This window comes from Urocitellus parryii, chromosome Y (assembly GCF_045843805.1).
Source record: "Urocitellus parryii isolate mUroPar1 chromosome Y, mUroPar1.hap1, whole genome shotgun sequence".
In the NCBI taxonomy this organism is placed as follows: domain Eukaryota; kingdom Metazoa; phylum Chordata; class Mammalia; order Rodentia; family Sciuridae; genus Urocitellus; species Urocitellus parryii.
This window is the reverse complement of record NC_135548.1, coordinates 34,112,940-34,135,279: the sequence shown is the minus strand read 5'-3', so window position 1 is coordinate 34,135,279 and position 22,340 is coordinate 34,112,940.

Below are 22,340 nucleotides of genomic sequence, written 5' to 3'. Positions count from 1 at the left end.
AGATAATTTGATTTTTAAAAGGACTAAAGTAGCATCTTTCTGAGTTAAAAAGAAAAAAAATTACCCAAGGGAATTTTTGCAACATCTACTTCTGCTCCCCAATTACTTTTTAAATGTATTATAACAGGCATGAAAGTAAGCAACTATATCCTGCCACAATTCAGAGAATATATGAACTAGAGAGAATCAGTAAGAGTGTCAAACTCATCATCATATAAGTTCATGAAATTGGGTAAGCAGTAAAATCAGAGCTATTGAAGAAATATTAGTGTCACTTGAGATAAAGTATATGATGTCTTAGGAGAAGGCAATTTTATTTACTTCCCTGTAGAGTTTTATATAGAATATTAATAAAATTTTAGATTAGAAAAATTATAAAATTAAGTATTTTTTAAGAATTTTCAACTTACTCTTTTGGGATTTTGGTTGGTGAATAGAATATGTTCTTATTTTATTTAAGCTCTCTTTGCAAGTGAAATGTGAGATTATGATGAAGTGGCCAAACAAGGATTTCAGGAGAATTCAATATTTCTGTTCAATTAGAGTATTTCAATATTTCAATCCTATTACAGGATTCAACTACTGGTGCTGCAGAAAAAATAATAAAGGAAAACCAGCACAGATTTTTAGAAACTACCTTCAGAAAATTATCACATGTCTGCTGTGAACACTGTACAGTGGTGAAAATAATCAAAAGTCATGTTTCATCACAACTACCTTCCGGCTTAGGCAAGGGAAAGGTAAAAGGGAAGTGACCTAATAACTGACAGCAACATGATTCCTTGTCCCTATGTTAAATAATTCTGTGACTAATTCTAAAAATATCCTAGCTGCTTTACTTAAAAAACCAGTGGTTCTTTTAATTTAAGGCATGAATCAATTGAAAAGATTACCAGACTAAAAATTATTCTACCACATGTAGTTCAAAAATTAACCTGAATACTTGCCCAAAAGTTCAAGGATATTATGTGATAATTCAAGATAATGCCATATAATTGCCAGCCTTACTGTATTAGTGTGGAAATGCCAGGACCTAAAATCAATCTTATAAATATTTCAACCTGATTTCTCCAGTTAAACAAATACATAATAACATTGGAAGCTGGTATTGTTCCTTATAGAAGTAATTCTAGTAAATTTGTTTGATTAGTTAACAGGTGAAGTCTAACAGATCTGTTATTTAAAGAGATTCACCCCAACAGGATTTTAGGATTTTTACATTACTGTGCAAACAGAATCCCAGCACATATAGGAAGTCCCAATTTTGTTTAAAAATTAACAATCTCCATTCATATGAGTTTTATTTATACTTCGTGTATATACAATGGAAAAGTACCATTCATGTGTAAAGTTAATAGAGATAACAAGGGTAGAAAACTAAATTGTATTAATCACTAATTAGATAATTTGATTAGTCAATAAAGCATGTTAAGAGAAGTTAAATTGTTACAGGTCACATGGAATTTAAATTGAGTATAAAAATAATTGAAAGCCAACACATTAATATAATTCCTGGATATTGTAAAGATTAAGAAAATATTCCATATTAAGATCTGATAAGGGGCTGGGGATGTGGCTCAAGCAGTAGTGCGCTCCCTGGCATGCGTGCGGCCCGGGTTCGATCCTCAGCACCACATACCAACAAAGATGTTGTGTCCGCCGAGTACTAAAAAATAAATATTAAAAAAAAATTCTCTCTCTCTCTCTCCTCTCTCACTCTCTCTTAAAAAAATCTTTAAAAAAAATATCTGATAAGAACATTGATCAAGATTACAAATTCTAAGACAACATGAAAACATTCTAAGTGTAGATTTAGTTTTTAGTAAACTAGTTTTTGCATACACCCTAATTCAATGAATCTCAACAAAATACAATTTTATAGCATATTATGCAGAGTAGTCTTGATATTTATAAAGTAGAGTTAATTTTGAAAATTCTTAAAATAACAACAGCTTTAATTTCACACAAACTACCACCATCGAAATGTGAAATACTTTTGATAAGGTATCTAAATCTTAACTAAAATATCTAAAATATAACACTTCTTTGTTAAAATATATTTTTTCAATTTAGTTGGACACAATACCTTTATTTGATATATTTTTATGTGGTGTTGAGGCTCAAATGCAGCACCTTGCACATGCTAGGTGAGCACTGTACTGCTGAGTCACAAACCTAGCCCCATAAAATATAACTCTTCTGATAACTCTCGAATGCAATTTAATAGATATAATGAATGCAATTATGCAAGGAGTATTAAATTGCTATGAAAACCTACAGTTATAAAGCTTACACTTATTTTTGTTATGTTACCACAAAAAGGAAACAATACAAAAAATGAACCACAGTTGGAGTTTAAACAAATTGTCATCCATTAAAATTTTTAAAAACATTTTAAACATCTTTTCATGATTTTTGAAAACTGAGGAAAAACAAGATTCTTCTCCAAATTATGACTAAGCCAATACATAGAAAGATTTTCTGAGATTTCTGTAAGCTCCAACTAACATCCTATTTCTTTATGTTACATTTGGGCATTCAAGAATGATGTTTTCCTAGGTGGCCATCTGTCTTCCAAACTCATTTACCTGAATGTATTAGATGAAAAATGATGAGTATTGGGGAATTAACTTAATATTTGGCACATTAAAAGCTAAATAAGTATAGATTAATATGACCTTAAAATGCCATCTTTTCTCTTTTTTGTTTTACTTCTCAAGTAAAAAGACCTTATGTGATAAGGACAACCTGACTTTAAATAAGTTACATATTGTAAGTTTCATATACATGTATAATATACACATGTAATTCTTAGAATGTTGAAATCTATGTGTAGCCAGACATCTAGATCATAATAAAGATCTAACTTTGGTTTTAATAATTAGGTAAGCTTTACTGTTTGGGTTTATTGTCCTTCTATGATTTAGATGATACATAGTTTTATGTTGGTTCCACTGTTTGAATGATTCTATCTTCTGAATATTCATGTTTCCCCATACTGATATTCTTCTTCTATAATGACTCCTCACTCAAATAAAAATGCCATGGTAACCCTAAGCTTATTCAATTACCTCAGTTGAATTTCACAGAAGAGCATATATAGAGTTGATGTTGTGGTAGAGGTGAATAGGGGATTATGGTCCTGTTGAGAGGTTCCAAGGTAGAAGCCAGACTTATCCCTAGGGTATATGAAGGCAGCTCTGTAGGCCCAAGAGGACATCTTCTAGGATAAAGAATATGGCCAGAATGATAGGATGACTCTGAATCAAGCTCTGTCTTCTCAACCCAGGAAAGATGGACAGAACCAGGCCTGTATGGATACCTGACCTTGGGTATGTTTTCCTGACTCTTTAAACTTTTAAAAAAGTCATGGGAAGGTGGGTGCAGCCTCCTCCTCATAAGGCACTTGAAAACACTTGGTAGGAGAAAGTGGTTGCCAAGAGGTGACCTCATCTCACTTTCTTCATTTGAGTGACCTCACCTCACTTCCTTAGTGATGGAACTCTCTGAACTAAGAATAAAGGTACCTAGGAACTCGGAGGCAGAGTCCCAGTCTGCTCACTTGTTTGGCCTCACCAAGTACAGATCCTACTTTCTTGGTATCTATTGCTCCATGGATGGCCGAATGTAATTAAAGCACTGAGGAGGGGGCTTTGCTGACAATGAAGGTACAGGATCATGACAGAGTCCTGAAAACTCTGATGAATTTGCCCAAGGACACTAGAGCTGAGCATATAGAGGCTATTACATGTGAACGTGGTTTAACATACAAGTCAGATGACACTGTGCATGGACACAGGCACTTTTCAGGTGTATGTGTGTGTGTGTGTGTGTGTGGACGTGTTTTTGATTTCTGACTTTGTCTTTCCTTGCCTGAAAATATGGAGGGGAAAGCATTTGTTCCATTGTTATTTTCCTGTATAATAATGTGTCCTTTTCCTGGAGGCTACCATTTTGGTGTTGATCTATCTGTCTAGGATAAAGAACATGCCTTAGGAAGAAGAAAAAAGCATGCAACAGTGGAGGTGTATGTCCAGTGAAAATCTTCCCAGTGTTTATCCCTTCAAATTAGTGAATGGACAGCTGCTTGCCTTGTGGATGCGGAAGACTCACTACTTTTATTTGTTCAAGTATTCCTCCTGAAATTCAGCCACCACAGAGTAGATGATGGTGGATTTGCATCAAAGAGGTTTACCAGCTCCAAGCCCTCTGAAATGGCCATCGATGGGCTTCATGAAGAGACTCATGAACGTCACTGTGAGACTCAGAAATCACTGTGGAAGGTAAGGTTTTCAGAGGAGAACCCTTGCTGGATACATAGATATCCAAGCAGGATGAGCAATAGAAGAAATTCACTGTCCTAGTGTTGGTCCTGTACAAAAACTCTGTCCAGAGCTTTTTTTATCTGCTATTGTTCTGCTTTCCTCAGGTGAAGAAGTTCTTTGCCTCAGGGCTCTCTTTGGTGAAGCCTCAGGAGAAGAACTTTAGAAATTTGCTTGAATGGGCTGCATCTGTTATTAAGTGTTAAAGCACTTGCCACACCTGAGTGAGGCACTCATTGAGATCCTCCTCACAGCTTCAAATTATTAATCATATTTTTTTTCTCTGTCCAAATAGTACACCAAAAACAAATTGGGTGGAGGCTATCCATTGCATCACAAGAGATTCCAGACATTCATGAAATTAGAACAGTGACCCTTTAGGCCCTATGTGTTAGTCCTTGCCCTTAAGTAGCTAGGACTTAGGTGAGTGAGTTTCTTCTAGCTCAAATTTACATAGGGAAAAAACCCTATCATTGGCAGATTGGAAACATGTGTTTTTGAGTTGAGCAGTGTTAATTCTGGGCTCATTTCAACTTCCTTGGATCTGGTGATGGTATCTAGCCCACCATGAATTTAGGCAATTGAGGGGCCTGGGTACTAAACATTCTCAGCTTTTCCTGAATATTTCTGCATTTTCTACTTATCCTTAAGACTATTGCATAGCTTTATATTTGCTTTCTTTTTAAATGATTTTTGATTAGTTTTACTGAATAAAGAGCCCATGGACTTGAATACTTTCATACCTGCTGTCACTTTTTCTACATCATATATTTTAATCCCCAAGTTAATTGGTAGTCTTAATTGATATCTGTGAGACTCTGTATATCAAATAAGAAACTCAAATTCTGTCAGAGATTATATATCCATGGTAGTTGGATACAACTATTTGTAAAAAAATTAGGCATATAATATATGTGGAAATATTATTCTTGCCTATATATTTACAAATTAATTCTTTTTGCCTATGTTTTCCAAATTAATTTATTTTATGTTCTAATGATTAAAACATGATTGATTATGAAAATTGAACTGCACGCTACAGAATTGGGTCGTTCAGTTAGATGCTAGTATTGCTACCACTAAGTACAGAATGACAATTTAAGACACTTTTTCAATCACATTAGTGAATTACTTCATAGGACTTTAAATTGGTTTAGAAAGAGACTGCCCACTAGTACTTTTCTGGTCAATAAAATATGATTTTTGGAGTTTATTTTCCTAGATCATACCTTTAATCCTATAATTTGTTGTTTCATTTCCCAAAGGTCGAGAAGATAGTGTACATGTGCAAGGTATACATAGAACAAGAATATATATATATATATATATATATATATATATATACACACACACACACACACAGTATTTTCATTGCACAGCATATTCTTTCAAACATCAAAGTATAATTCACATAATAATTTGAAAACTGCAGACTTTTCTAATCCATTCAACAAATACTTATTGAGATTTTTTTTTAGTATTTTCTTTCTTTTTGTAAGAGTAATTAACTTATTAAAATTCCTAATGTAATACACAATTTGCAAAACAATCCTGAGTTCATATTCAATCACTATTATGGTAAACTCCTTGGGTTTTCTCTAGCTGTTAATATTAAAATACAAACCTTTTAGCTATTTCCAATTTCATGAACTATGTAGATGATAGAATAAATCATTAACATAGAATTAAGGTAAACATTAAGTCTAAAGTGAATTTAGATGATTACTAAAATTTAGATCATTCTGTTACTTACAATTGCTAACAACATTTACATTTTTTATTTGACTTCATACTAATAGAAAGCAAATTAAATATTCTTTAGCAATGTAAAACTATTAGATGTGACTTCATAGAAATTATTCCCACTTTTAGTGTATTTTAGAGAAAATTATTAAAATTCTGGAACCCTCATTTTGACCACTGACACAGAATCTCAACAGGTTATTTTGATCAGTAAATAGGATGACATACAAATATTTAATACAAAACCATATACAAAGAGATTATGTTTTATTAGTCATAATTCTCAGCATAACAATCTATGTGTGTCATTTTGGTTAATATCTATTGAATTTCCTACTGCAAAATATTCATCTAGGCAGCACTGTGAAGAAGAAAAGGAGTTGTCACATTGTCCTGAGCAAGAAAGGCAGGAACATAGTACTGGAAAATATTGATCATGAAAGGATCTCATATAATCATAGCCATGGATAAAACTAGGTTTGTGTATCAACTCTAAGCAGCTAGTTAGTTATGTTTCAGGAGTGAGCTGCTCAGGACCTGCACTTTAGCACATCTAGTTTTACCCTATGGTGATGCAGAGTGACAGTAGAAGAGAGGTGATAGCACTGACCTAGGTGATATTCACTGATCCATGAGAGTTAGTTCATAGTAACATTGCATGGGAATTAAAAGCCTCTATATTTTCTACTAAGTTCATGATATGAAATAAAATTGAACTGGAGATGGGTAAAAATATAATTTTTTAAGTGAAGGCACCAAATCACTGTTCTGAGAATTGAAGTGGAGATAAAAAAATATATAGAAGGGGAAAAAGAAGAAATAGATCTTAGCAAAAAATAAAATGTGGGAAAGGTCAAAAAAGATAGATACAACATGACATTTATTTATTATAAAAACTTAATTTTTAAAAGTAATAGCCCATTTAGATTATAGAATCTGGCTGACATTCTAGTTCTTCTCCTACTGGGGTACATCCAAAGTAGGAAAGGACAGACAACTAGTCACAGCAAGTTCACCTTGCTAATGCACTGAAGAAAAGAATCAAGACTGCCACAAAAGAATTATCTTCAGGAACTTTCACAATTAGATGGAATGACTGCCAATCTGAATAATAAGAGAACTCATTGCTAAACTTCTGAAGTTTATATTTACTTCTTTTACTTCTTATTTTAAATAGCATATTATTAAAATGTATTCTTAACATAGTCACTAAAAATCAACCAATGGAATTTAAATGCTTATGTGTATCACCTCTAGTTGCTTTAAAATTGTTTTTTTTTTTCCAAGCTTTTCTCCAGTCTTTCAATCCACATTATAGAGTAGCTTCCTAGAGGAAGTGGCATTCTAATAATATTGACTAGGAAGCTAGTCAATAATGTAGCTTACAAGCTGATTCATGGATGTGAAAGCTCAAAAAATGTAAAGCCAAATGACTTCCAGAAAGGCTTATTTGTAAGTGAGGCAATGCAATGCAGAGTACTGGATCTCTTGGTAAATATGAACATGAAAGAGCTGCTAGAACCAGGGTCCGTGGAGAGAGCATGTAGAGGCAGGAGACCAGATGCCATAGCTGTGGTGGCACATCAAGGATGCCTTGCTGCCTACCATTCAGGCACTGGCACAAAGTGGGGATTCATGTGAGTGTATGCAAATATATTTTTTACTTTATTAAGTTATTAATGGGAACAGCTGGGACAGTTTCTGTGCACATTGGAAAATAAGTCTCATAGTGCTAGACAGACTTTAAAACTGTGATTATAATAGATAATAAATTATTATCCTGGGCAATGAGTACATTTTATTTTTCAATGGGAAACTTGAGTGTTTCTATACATACAGAAAAGGGCAGGTAATTGAAAAGTCCTCAACATTCAATTTCAAAGACTTTGTTAGTTACAGTGAATATCTTCTGGGTAGAGGCAGGTGATAGAGGAGCTAGAATGGGACAGTTAAGGACCAGATGAGGGGAGCTGAAGGCTGTCCCCAGTTCCCCAGATGATTCAATTCTGGGAGAATGAGCCCCAACCATGAAAGTCACAGCCTAGAGGGTGCACTCACTGAACAGCAACATGGAAGCATGCATGGCTGGGGAAATGGAAGAGGCCTGTGTCTTCTCTTCCCCTTGGTCAGAGGCTTGAGTCAGGTGGGGTGAAGGGGAAAAAATGTGAGGGTCAAGGACACTTGGCTCAGGCATCTCTCTCCCAAGGACACCTGCTCTGTCTCCCAAGTCTGCTGGCTGGACTGCCATACTTCCCAGCACCAGAGTTGCTATACCTTGTTGCCAATCATCCAGTATTGAAATTATTGACTTAGATAGCTTGACAGCCTGCGAGCATCTTAAATATTATACCAAGGGCTGGCACTAATTATGCAGTAGGTGCTCTATCAATCTTTACCAAATAAATGAGGAGTGTTCGATTGCTGATTTTACCTTCAGAGTCTGTTGTGACAACAAATCATATTTCATCAGAGCTGTGGTCAACATCTTGGGGACAGTGAGCACATCAAAACTGCTCCCACCAAGGCTGACAAGCATCTGCTGCAAGGACTGGTAGGATGATGACTGCAGGTCAAAGAGTGAGAGTTTGTAGTCCAAGATCAGCTGTGCTTCATATCAGATTGTTTCAAACAAGGTTGATACCCTATAAATCTATAAGGGGAAGGAGAATGTCATCCATTTCTCAGAAGCCAGTGTCAGCTATTTACAGACTACAGACTTTTGCTTATAGTGTGGTACACAACATACATTTTTTAAGATTTGAAAAGAATCTTTATTTCTTGGTAGGTCTTTGTGGACCTGAAGAGTATCACACCATCCTCAGTATATTATAGCTTATTAACCAAACAAATGCTAATTTTGATTAAAACAAAGAGTTCTCTTCTTGTCCCCAGGAGTAAAGTGCAGAGAATGGGAATGGGCCCATGTGGTGGAGGCACTCTGGAGAAGGATGAGACCAGGGCAGAGGCAGAAGTGACCATACTGTCAGGAGAGTGACAGCCTTTGCAGGTAGTCTGGTGCCAGAGAGCACAATCACCCACCACCCTCCCCAGGGTCAGGACTTTGCTGGACAAGCTTCGCAAGGAGCCATACCCACTGGCATGGACCCCTTGAAGACAGGCCTCGCCCACTTGCATGGACCACTTGAGGATCAGCCTTGCCCACTTGCAAGAGCATCTTGAGGACCAGACAACTGGCATTCCTAAAGGAGATCCTGTCCCACTGTTTTTCAAAACTGAAAGAACAGAATTCTAACACCAAGAGCCTTACACCAAGAGAATGCTGAGTGAGGAAGTGCTGTGTGACTTAGCAAGAAACAGAGATACAGTGCTCCCTATCTGTGAAAGGAAAAATCATCCTTTGACTTCACAGGATATTTTCAAGAAAAAAATTCACTGTGTAAAAGTACTTTGAAAATAGTAAATCACTACATCAATATAATTTTTAGTTTTGCAGCCAGTAAATTAGAGAGTTAATTCTTTAAGTTTTCTTTAATAGTTTAAAAGTATAGTAAAATGCCCTAACATTCCAGGAGATTATGGCATGTCCTCAGTACTTTGAGCACCAGGGAGGAGCCTTGATTGACTTGTCCTCCCTCCCCTCTAGCTAAGGGGGTGAGTGTGTGACCTTAGAAGCAGCCATCCCTCTCCTGCTCCAACCTAACAGAGGAAGCCATAACTCTAGAGCTCTTTCTACTCTCCAGAGATGCATGACAAGGAACTGCTTTTCAACTGTCTGCACACACACAGAGGCATGGACGTATTATGGGAGAGTTCATTTAAAGTGTTGCTATAACTAGAAACTTAGAAAGACATTAAATCCAATAATTGTGAATTTTTGTTTGGCTTGTGTCATAAAGAATATAACTTCATATTAAAGTTTCATGCGGATAGCAGCAATTTATCCAAGAATTCCAAAAAAATGAAAGTCAGTTTGTTGAAATTACATTTTCAACAGTTGCATTTTTCTAAGTCCATGCACTTTTCTCTACCCTGAGGGATTTTTTTAAATCTCCCATTATTTTATTACCCATTCCAATTCAATGAATAGTTTGCAAATGAAGAAATAAAAAATACCCCCTGTTTAAATGTGGCTTTACTTGTACCTTTAATTACAGAGCACTCAGAGGGGCCAAGGCTGGGCTTAGGGGAAAGGGACATATTTCTCAAGTTTACATAGAGTTTCTATTAAAAGACATTAAAAAGACGTTAAATATTTTATTCATAATTCTCTATGTCATATGTCCATATGTAAAAATGAAAGGTTAGAAATTGTGTTAAAAATAACATTTGTAAATTTTATTGAAGCAAAAATATTAAGAAGTGTACCTTAAAAACAGAACCCCTAAGAGTTCAGATCACAATAATAAAGAGAAAGCTCCAACAGGATCCAATATCAGACTAAGGTGGTTCCTAGAGCCTGCAGAGAAGCTAGTAGCACAATCTGTCAAAAACTTTACGTCAGAATAAAAGGAAGAGAGGGTGAATGGGAACAGAAAAAGAGAGTACAATGAATCAGACATAACTTTCCTGTGTTCATAATCACCAGTGAAATTCCCCATCATATACATCTAAAAGAATGGGATCCTAATTAGAAAAAGTTGTACTCCATGAATATATAACATGTCAAAATACACTCTAGTGTTGTGTAACTCTAAAAATAATCATTTGAAAAATCTGCCTAGAAGACATATCCAGTGCAATCTCTGTTTTAACTGGAGAAGTATAAGACTTATTCTCCTGTTTCTCTAACCATTCCTGAACTCACCCAGTCCTCCATCTCTCATCTGTCTCCTAAACCCTCCTCTAGTACTGAAATTTAACCAGTAAGGATACTATATCTTCCATCTTTGCTCTTAATGCTCCTGCAACTCGATACTGATTTCAAACTTAGCTGTCCCCTGATGTCACCACTTTCCTTGAGTGTTCTCAGGGACCAGGAGAAGACTGTCTCCTCCTTACTTTCATAACATGGCTTTAAAATTATTTTTAGCTCCATTCACTTTCATAAAACTCCAGGTCCTTTGAAGTTCATATCATTTCTTTGGTACATTTCTTTACTGTTGCCTCTTCAAACTTTCTAGCCACATCCCCGATTCACTAGTGTGCTGACTGGTAGCTCACTGCCTACCCCTCTATCCCCACTCATATAAATTTTTTGGGCCTTCAGTTACACATCAATGAATGAGCAACGCAAGTCCAACATCCCAGGTACCTTCTCCACCCACCCCAGCCATTCTCCCATGTACACCACTTGTATTCTGTCATCATCACTAATAACCCTACTTCCAAATACAAGCCAAACATCACTCTTTCTGATTACAATCTTCTGTCCTTCCAACTCACTTACTGTAGAAACTCCACTTCAACAATCCTTCAGTTTCACTAAAACCTCCAAGCAATAGTCTGGCCAAATTTTTATTATTTGCTGTCTTCCCATGATGGTTAATTCCTTTTTTCACTGACTAGGTGACAATACCTGCCATCATTTCTTACCCTCACAAACCCTGAGCTTTGAGTACACTCTTCCTATTACACTTAACAAGGAAGGCCCTCCCTCAACTGACTCCAGCTTGTCCTTCTCCTCCCTGCCTCCCTGAGGAACCAAATGGTACTAGAGACCACATAACTGGGTCCACTTGTCTAACTTGGCAATCACAAACATGCTTTATCTGACTTATGGGAAGTTTGAGAACATGCTGAAGAATTTCATACACAAAAATATGTATTCCAGATTATCTTAAAAAACTATTAAAATCTACAAGCAGTTTGTATCAGCTATCTCCACATGGCAGCAACCACCTGAGCTGAGTAACAGATGCTCCTCTGACAACAATAAAAGCAATCTCAAGTACCACTTCCATAGGTGTCCTCCAAGCCACAGACTGATTTGGCAGTTTTATCACTAGGAACTAATTTAACCCTCACAACTAAGAAGTAGAGACTATTATGTTCTTTTTTTTGCATGGAGGGAACTAAAGCACTGAGAGGGTCAGTAATCTGCCACTGTCACACTACATTCAAGCCCAAGTGGCCTGGCTAGAGTCCCAGCACTCAACCACTGCAAGGCCTATGTGCTTGCTATAGTCAACACCAGGGCCTCTTCACTCATTTATACATCTGCCCTCCTTGCCTCCCCACAGGTGAGCACCATGTTCTAATCCTCCATCTTCCCTGTCTTGGTTCATGACTACATCATCCAGTGAGCCAGCCTGGCTTCCTCCCTTTACCTCACTTTCCACATTTAATCTGTCAGAATGTCATGTCAGCAATCACTCCATATCCACCTATTTACCTCCCTCTTCATGCCACTGCCCTTGTTTAAGTCTCTGAATGTTCTTGCCTAGTTTACTTTAATGGCTTCCTAAGTGGTTTCCCAGCTTCTACACTAGTCTATTCGTCTCCCAATAGACAGGGAGATGTTTTTAAGACATGAAACAGATCATGTTATTCCTCCTTAATACCCTTCAATGACTTCCCATTGTTTTTTGAATAAAATTCAACTCCTAGAGACCCTCCATGACTTGGATGCTAACTCTTCCACTATTCCCATGTAGTAATTCCCTCTGTTCAGTTCTGTTCCAACAGCCTTCCTTCTTGTTCCTCAAAACATCAATCCTATTTCCACTTGCTGGTATCTGCCTATATTCCTCTCCAAAAGCTTAAAATGGCTGACTCCTTCTCACCCTTTGGATCTCAGAGAAACTTCTCACAGAAGCCTTCCCTCACCACTCTAGAAAAAGTGGCTCCCTCCAATTATTCTCTCATCTTTCTTATGTCTCTATTAAGAATTAACATAATCTGTAATTTTTTTTGCATTATTATTGATTTTCTGCCTACCACCCCTATCCTGCACATTGGTATATGTGTGTTTACTAAGTTGTCAGGAAACATTTCTTGAGCTAATTAATTACTATCTGTAGAGATGACCTACTATTGCTCCTGCTATTAATGCTATAAGTGCCATCTCTCTCCCTTCTGAATGACTGGGCATTGTACTGTAATGTCACCTTTATTCTTCTCATCCTTTATGTTCACCCACATATTTTCCAGCTGAGTTCATGCTTAATAAAGGGTCCTAGAAACTACTCCATCCTGACCTGTGTCTTTCTAGATTTGGATTTCTCATAATAATAATTATTATTATAAATAATAATTCATACCAATATTCTACTGCAGGAGGAACGCTGACATGGTGCTTCTGGGATCTCAAACAGCCAATTCTATAATCTTCCTCCTGATTTCTCCTTGGTCACTGCCCCAAACTGAAGCCCCTTCTGAACATGGCTAACATGTTTTAATCTCTCCCAACATCTTCTATAACAACTTCCCAATACTGCACCTGTGAAGAAATAAATGCCATGTGTCCTTTGATGTGAGAACTAGTTATTAAAAACCAAACAACAATAACTTCAAAACTGCATGTACATAATCATGTGTTGTTGCTGGTTATTCCTGTTTCTGAAAACCACAAAATCTCTTAGTGAAACTTTATTTTCACTGTATTGGGAGAAGAAAAAGAAGAACATGATAAACAATAGTGAACAAATGTTTCAAATTATATCTAATATACTTAATTTTCTCCAACAAAATTAAAATATCCTTTCTTAACTAGTTATTTTTTACCTCACCCAACCAGAACTACAAAATAAAGTTTATATCTAAAAGCAGATTAACTCTGTTTCTCTATAAACATCTTTTTTTTTGGTACTGGGGAGTTAACTCAGGTGCACCCAACCACATATCACATATCTGGCCGCATATCCAGCCTTATTTCCCTATTTTGCGTTTTATTTAGAGACAAGGTCTCACTGTGTTGCTTAGCACCTCGCAGGTGCTGAAGCTAGCTTTGAACTCACAAACTTCCTGCCTCAGCCTCCCAAACCACTGTTATTACAGGTGTGCACCACCATGCCTGAAAATCTTATTTATAGTGGTCTATATTTAACAGGGTGAGCTCATATCTGGAACAAATTCCTCTCCCCATCTATAAAGTACAACTGTCCCCACATGTTGGGGAGGCTCTGGCTGCAGAGTCTTATGATGTCATAGACCAGGAAAAATCACTTATTAATTCCTGGGAATGACAGCTGTTTTGTTTTAATGTCAGCAAAAAGTCACTTCAAAAGCAAATGTTAAAAGAAAGCAAAAAGAACTACCATGGCAGAACACTGTTCTTACCCTATCTCTATATAACTATAATTCTGTAACCAAAATTCTAAGCTCTTTTTATCTCAATTATGTGGTCATCTCAAAGCAGAAAGCACAGGCAAAAAAAAAAAACAGTTAAGTGAACAATGAATTGCTTTTGTTCCACATATTCAGGAAATAGAAATTAGTATTTTTACTCGCCTGGATAAGTAATGCTCTCTTTAAGCCTTCTGAAACTTGGACATGTAGTTTTCAAATACACTATTTTCTACTCTCACATGAACTTGTTCTTTGACTTTTCGTCACCTGGCAAAGGACCAAAAACCATGTGGGCCAACCAGAGAGGACACCCCTAGAAACATGAAGTAGCAATTAGCTTTCTGCTCAAACAACTCTGTATTTTCAAAACTAGAGATATTATGTTTATTATTACTATCATCATCATCATTATTTAAAAAGATCAATGAGAAAGAAATTTTTGACTATGAATTCAGTCACAAAGAGTAAAGAATGGGTAAGGCAACATGAAAAAAACATACAAATGGGACTTGAGCTTTAAATAAGAACCACACCATGCAAGGAACAAAATCTGAGTAATTGGTTTCATATGCCTTGCTGTTCAAAGATACAAACTTTTAAAAATAGAAACTATCAAAAGATGTTCAATTTTCTGGAGGAAATTAATCAGCTGTGCACAATATATTTATGAATTAAGAAGAAACCACAACTATTTCTAGATTAAATAACATAGGAGAACAGTTAACGGTTCACCAGAAAAATTAGTACCCTCACACTAAGTGCTTCTCTCCAACTCCATAGCCACTCCACTGGTATTTCAATTCTTCCATTGCTACGACAGATTCTGTTTCCTTGTCCTACTGCTGTGGATCCTCAGGGGCGAGAGGTTCAGTCTGTAGTCAGGATAGCTGATTACTCATTCCAGGGGAGCCTCAGAGTTTTTTCTATCTGAAGCAGCTCAGTCATCACCAACTGATATGAAAGAAATCATTGAGTGGAAAACAAAAATCTACAGCATCCTCTGCCCTCCCAGAAATTTAGAACTTTGGTGTACTTGGATGGTAAAGGCAGTATGGTGCCCTACAGGGTCCTGATGTCACATTCTTCAGAACTTTTAGTTCGTCAAGCTCACCATCTGTGCTGAGTTTCTTCTCAAAACTTTACAAGTACACAAGTCTGCTCCTTTGGAACAGTTCAAATGAAAATCTCCATGAATATGACAAACGAGGTAGAGAATAAGGAACTATACAATACCAGTCATGTAATATTGTGAAGTACACAAAAATAGGAGAAAATGTAGTTTGAGAAATGATAAAAATAACAAAATAGGTACTAAAAAGGCTCAATATATAGCACTTACTAAGTTCAACCTGGCTCTAATCTATCCCTTTCAATAAAGTATATCTGAGCAATGCTAACCAAACATAAGGGATCTCTACACTCAAATCTCAGAGCACCTTATCTATCACTGTCTTATGGTGCTTATAATCTATTAATGCACTTATTCCAGTGAAATCCTTAGAATTCATCCATAAAAGCTAATTCATAGCCACAATTTGATGCTTCAAACAATGAAGCTTGGAACCCCAGATGGTTCACAAGTTTTCCAAAATGGCAAAAATTATAATTAGAAGTCTATTCCCCTATTCTTACCTGCCATCACATCAAACCAGATGTATAATCAGAAGCTCAGGCAGCCACATCTAAAGCATACAATTTTCACAGAGAAGCTGCAGCCCTGTGGTTGGTCTCTGGCCTTCCACCTAGATAATGAACATGCCACCGCTTCTACTTTCTAGTCTCTGCTACCAGTACAGAGGTCAAGTCTATGTATGCAAAATTCCAAAATCCTGGGGGCAGCCTACATTCCCATGAAAAGTTTTCACTCTGAACACTAGCTTCCACTTCCTTCAAATTGTGCCAACACATCCTTCACCAAAATGATATGCTTTTTCCGTCAGTTGAATTTAATACTAACTCTGGAGAAGAAACAAAAAAGATAAAGATAATAGGCCACTTCATGAAATACAAAGTGAAGGAGAGATAAAGTAAATCACAGAGAGTGAAAAAGAAGGCCTTCCAGACATGGCAAAAGCAAAGGCACTGTGAAGAGTCATCCAGAAGCTTGCATCCCCTTCTTAACTCTGTGAATTCTTCTGAAAATCACCATGCTGGGCAGAATGAGGGATAAAAGGTCACCAGGTTTAGGGTTGGTATGTTTTTTCCCATTATTTTTTATACTATTTTTTAAAAATTTTTATTGGTCCATTACTATGATACATAGAATGGGATTTTCACAAATCTGAAAATGCACACAATATAACAATATGATTTGGCCAATTTCATTCCACAATATTTCACTTAAGTGTCCCTCTTCCTTGGACATTTATCTAATTTACTGGTCTACCTTTCATGTTCATGAGATCCACATCATCTTTTTTTTTCTCTCTAGCTTCAACATATAACAGAAAACAGATGTTCCCTGTTCTTCTATACTTGGCTTATTTTGCTTAATATAATGTTCTCATGTTTCATCCATTTTCCTGCAAATGACATAATTTCATTTTTCTTTATACCCGAATAAAAGTATATATATATATATTCCCAGCTGTGAAAACCAAAATGTTCCACATAATGCCAAATTTGCTCTGGATAATGGTTACCATATTTAGCAACACATACTAAAAATGTACTCACCCCTTTTCTGAAATTCAAATTTAATGGGTGACCTGCATATTATCTGGCAAGCTATCATTGGGGGAGGGGCAAAGCTGTTGCCCTGGTTCACGAAGAAAGACTGGGTTAGAGCCAAACCATGGAGCTCCCATGGAAGCAATGTGCACCTCCAGCTTTCTTGGACTGCCCCACCTCTCCTATCCTGGGCTGGGAGGCTCACTTCTCCAAACACACTTCACTAGGCAGCTGTGAAGATGGCTCTGCAGTGACATGCCTCTCAATAGCCCCAGTTTACTGAACTGAAAGCACCTTCCCCTGTAAAACCTGCCTGATCTCCCTGCCTCCTCCATGGGTCTCTTCTGCCACCCTGCCTTTTCCTTTCTAATTAAGAGGCCTCCCAGGCAAGCCAGAGTCAGGAGACAAGGCAGTACTCACTTTGATTCCATTATCAACTGGCATCACTTGGCTGCTTCCTTTAATGGCAGTCGTCATGGCAATGGGAAACCAGTCCCTACTCACTGTGGGAAACAAAACAAAATTAAGTGGTGTCAGGGGTATGTGCTAGTCAGGACAGAACCAAGGTAGAGCTTGTTGAACTTAAACAGAGGAAATCATGCTGAGGTCACCCAGGCATCATCTTTAGCTTGGTGGCACATAGGGAAGAAAGAAAAGCTAAAACCTTGCCCTGGAAAAGCTCAGGGAAATGTGGTAGGTGTTTTCACATGGTTTATCCAACCATCTAAGTAATTTTCACTCTCATTATAAATAAACCCCCACTCTTAACACTTGAGAAGGTAAAGACAGTGCTTATCTAAGAAAGTACAATGAAGGAGCCATCAATCTCAGCTGCACTCCCTTCCCTCCATTATTCCCAGGATTCTCTCTATTCTTTGCCTTTGCTCTTACACTAAGACCACACAATCTGCTTCCTCTACAGCCTACACATTTCTCCGTCTTCTCTGCTCCAGCTACTTCAGTTCCATCAAATTCACCATGTTCCACCAAACAACAAAGCCTCTGGCACATACAGTTCCCTGTCTGGAATGGATTTCTCTCTTCTCTAGCCACTTTACACCTCCACATACAAAGCCTACTCATATTTCCAGCATCTTCTTCAACATCACACCCTCAGGGAAGCCTTCCCTGATCCTCTATTCATGTGCAATTCTTCCTGTGTTTCTGTGTGGCTCCTTTCTTTCTTTTTCTGAGGAGGTGATGGTACCCAGGGCTTCCTGCATGCTAGGCAAATGCTCTACCACTAAGCTACACCTCTATCCACGTTGGTGCTCTTATAGTGACAAGTGCCTTCTGTAATTACTGTCATAATTAATCTTGAGAATCTTCCAGGGTCTCTCTTCCAGGAGAATGTCAGCACCCGGAGGGCAGGGGTTGAGCCTGTCTGGTTCACTGCTGCACCTATAGTATAAAGCTCATGTCAGACACAAAACCCTCTAAAACCATTTAAGAAAGCCTCCAGGATTTGAACCCAGTTCTGGATGAAGTACATTGTGCTGATTCATTGGTCCTGGGACCTGATGGCTTACTAGGTCAGCACTGGACAGATTTTCCAGGTTCATAGCCTATACAAACTCCTTAGTGGCTTCAGAGACTCAGGCCAAGCTTGCAAGCTGATTAAGACACCCCTTTCAGAAAAAAAAAATGGTGAGGCTGTGGCAGTCAAGGACATGGCTCCTCTGAACCCAGAGGAAGGGGAAAGGGAAAACCTGATTTGGTGCTCAGATTTCTAAACAAGTGTTTTCAAATCTATCCCACTGAAAACTGGCTCTCTGACATTGGAAGAGATGCCCTTTGCCAAGAAAGTGAACAAAGGAAAAAAAAATGGAGGAGGTCTGCTGTGGGGACACAGATATTATTTTTTTAAACCAAGCCTTTAGGGGAACCCATGCTCAAAAGAGAGCTCAAAGATTGCAAATCTGAACCAGTTCCCTTCCACTGGCCCTGTGTCCTCCAATCATTGCTTACTCTCTCGAGGCCTCAGGATTCCCATCTATATATCACAAAATATGCCCCCTCACATTCCAAGTTTGTGGCACTGTGTCGGAGGGGATGGAAGCATTTGTGGTATGGATGGGTGAGTAAAAGCTTGGCTCTGATGTCAGACCTGGATGGTAAGTCCTGAATTTTCCCATTCTTGACTGGATGATCTTGATCAAGTCATTGGCCCCTCTGAACCTCAAACTACCCACCTCATAAGCCTACTGTACATTCAGAGTATGGTACATACTACTCACTGGTAAATGGAAACTCTTATTCCCCAGCAACGCAAAATTTAGAAAGCACCACCAATATGCAACTTGGTGATGATTCCAGATCTAGAGTTCAACAGATCTGTCCAATGTAGCAAGGTTAGGCCCCTGACCCTCCCAGGCACCAAGCAGGGCAACTACAGATCTCTCTGAGCATGAGTAGGCCTCAGTCTATAGCCAAACAGAAGGCTCATTCCAACCCCAAACATGTCTGACCACAGGAAAGAGTCCCAGACTTCTGGTCACTATGTGCAATGCATGCATCATAGCCTGTCCTCTAAACCAAGCTACACTGAGAAGAACTGTATTGGGACATTAGGACAATTGTATCCTACATGTGAAAATTGAGTCCTAGAGAAGAGAAGAATCTGGGACACAGATCTGAGAGAGCTGGTGGCAAAGCTAGAACCAGGACATGAGCCAGAGCCCTCCCAGAAGCTTTGCTGACACTCTCCTGCCTGCCATTTCTCAATTCTGCCCTTCTGAATTCAACCAACCTGCAATTTCCTTATAAAACAGGGATAATCAGAAAACCTGCTGATTCATAAAATAAAAGGGTAAAATCCACACACAGAGACACATACAAACAACATATACACACCCATGCTCCCTGTGCAGAGGGCAGCAACAGATCCCAGTCTCCAGGCTGCCCTAGAGGGCTGTCTGCCTCCACAGGGAGGGCATCCCTAGTTGTATTTGTTTCTGCCACTACATGCTTCAACCCCCAATACACACATACACACACACACATGCACACCCATGCACACACAACCATGCATCAGCTTGGGCTGACAACTTGTAAGATGCAAGAATGCCTGCAGGGTGATGCCAGACTGAGTGATGGGGGGCTGACAAGGCAATGGTTATACACACATGACACACACACACACATATACACACATAATCATAGCCTTATTCATTCACACATATTCATCATGAATCAAAGAAATACCGACTCACAAAAACAGTTCACACACAATCATATATACACATACTTTCTAATACATGCATACTCCAGCCACATGTCCTCACAGTCATGTGTGTGCACCCACTCACTCTGGGTCCAGACATGGGAATGCTACCCTGAGCCCCCACAACTATAAACACTCCCTACATCTACAGACACCTGGGAGTTGGTTGGCTATGAATCCAGAAGCCAGAATACGCTCCAGGTGGGCCCAGGACAGAGGAGCACCAGAAACATGTCTGTCATCCTCTTGTGTGGCTAGAAATGGGGGAGGACACTCAGGAGAGGGCCTCCTGTCTCCTGGAGATCACTCCAAGTACTGAGAATGTGGAGGCGCCTGAGAGAGTCTTTGTGTCCTCAAACTGAACCTCTCCCCTTTGCTGCAGGCCAGGATCCTTTTGTCAACCTCTTTCAACATCATCCCCACAACAGACCTGCCTGTCCCCAAGAGCTTGTCTCTCCTTTAAGATCATTAAGACCCACACAACTTTTCTCCACAAAACAGGGTCCCAGACATTTTAAGCTATGCCCCCCACCTAGGTGATCCTCACACGCATCTGCCCCTTCACACAACTTACAGACACCAGAGGTATCCCCTTGCCTTTAGCCCCACAACCCCCAAACTCGCAGGCCACGTCTCCAGACCTGTGGAGGTAGATGCCCCCAATGGATGAGTAGCTTCTAATGTGGTGGCTCCTGCTGCCACGGGGCACCTCTAGAGAAGCCACTGCCCACCCCCACCCTAATCCCCCACCCAAGGAGCCTGCACATTCCTGAGTGGGTCCCAGCACCTACCTCCTTCTTCAAGGCACTCCAGTCTTCTGCAGGGTCTCTGCCCCTGGAGGAGAAGACAGGAATCCGCGGGTGATCGGGCTGTCCTTCCTTGCGCCCGCCTTAGCTGCAGAAGCCACCACCGCCAAGCCTTGTGCAGCATCCTTTGGGCTAGGGTCCTGTCGTCGGGCCTCTGAACTCTGGCGGCAGTGGCTCCTGCGTTCAGTGGTTCCTGTGCTCTGGCAAGGGCTGAGCTCCTGTTCCTGGAGGCGGAGGTGCTGGTGCTGGCTCCTGAACTCTGAAAGCGCCGATAGTGGCTTTGGCTCCTGTGTTCTGTGGATGGCGGCGGTGGGTGGCTCCAGTGTCCAGGAAAGGGCGACTATAGCAGCGTTCCCTCCCGCTCTCTAGCAGCGGCAAAGGTGGCTCCCGTGCTCCTGGCGCAGCGTTGGCTCCAACAGTTCCTGTGCTCTGGTGGCGGCGACTATAGGAGCTGTCACTCCTGTGCTCTGGCAGCAGCGGCTCCTGTGTTGGGGCTCAGCGTTGTCTCCAGGTGTTCCTGTGCTCTGGGGGCGGCAGCGGCTTCATGCTCTGGCCCCAAGGGATCCCACACTCTTGATGCAGCATTGGCTGCCGGGGTTCCTGTGCTCTTGCAGCATCGTCGGTGACGGCAGCAGGGGCTCCAACGTGGCGTTGGCTCTACAGATTCCTGTGCTCTGAAGGCTACAGCGTGGGCTCAGGGAGGCAGCAGCAGCGGCATTGGTTCCCCGCGGTGTTGGCTCCTGCGACAGCGTGGGCGGCAGCTCAGGCAGCTTCGATGTCGGCTACAGCTCAGGCGGCGGCAGTTCTGGTGGCGGGAGCTCCTTTGGCGCTCCACCAGAGGCAGCGGCTCCAGGGGCGGCGTGGAGGGCTCCTTCTCTCAGGAAGCAACAAGGAACGTGAGGGGGGCTGAGCTAACGGTGGTTTGGAAAGGGACTCACGCTCTGCCCTCACTTCCGGTTTCTCATCAAGGGGCGTGGTGACATGCGCAGTTTATAAATTTGGACCAATAGTCTTGCTACTTCTTACAAACCCTTATTAGCATAACAGTGAACCAATGGCATCCACCCAAGAGGTATATATACCGTAGCTGCGCGCACTCTCTTGTTTTCCAGGGTGCGCTTTGACTTTGGTATCTGCAATAAAGATTGGTGGTGAGCTTCTGGGAGCTGCTGGAAGACAGATGAGCTGTTTGGCTGCGGAGGTTGCTGCTTGAGGGATCCACCTGCCAGTACAAACAGGGAATTATATTTTCCTTACAGGAATCTTTTAGGAAGGTATGTATACTTACTCATATGTATTAATACAAATAAAATTACGTTTTCTTTATATAATTTCACACATTTCTTATTCAAAATAAGAAATTGATTTGAAAATTAGACAAAGACAATA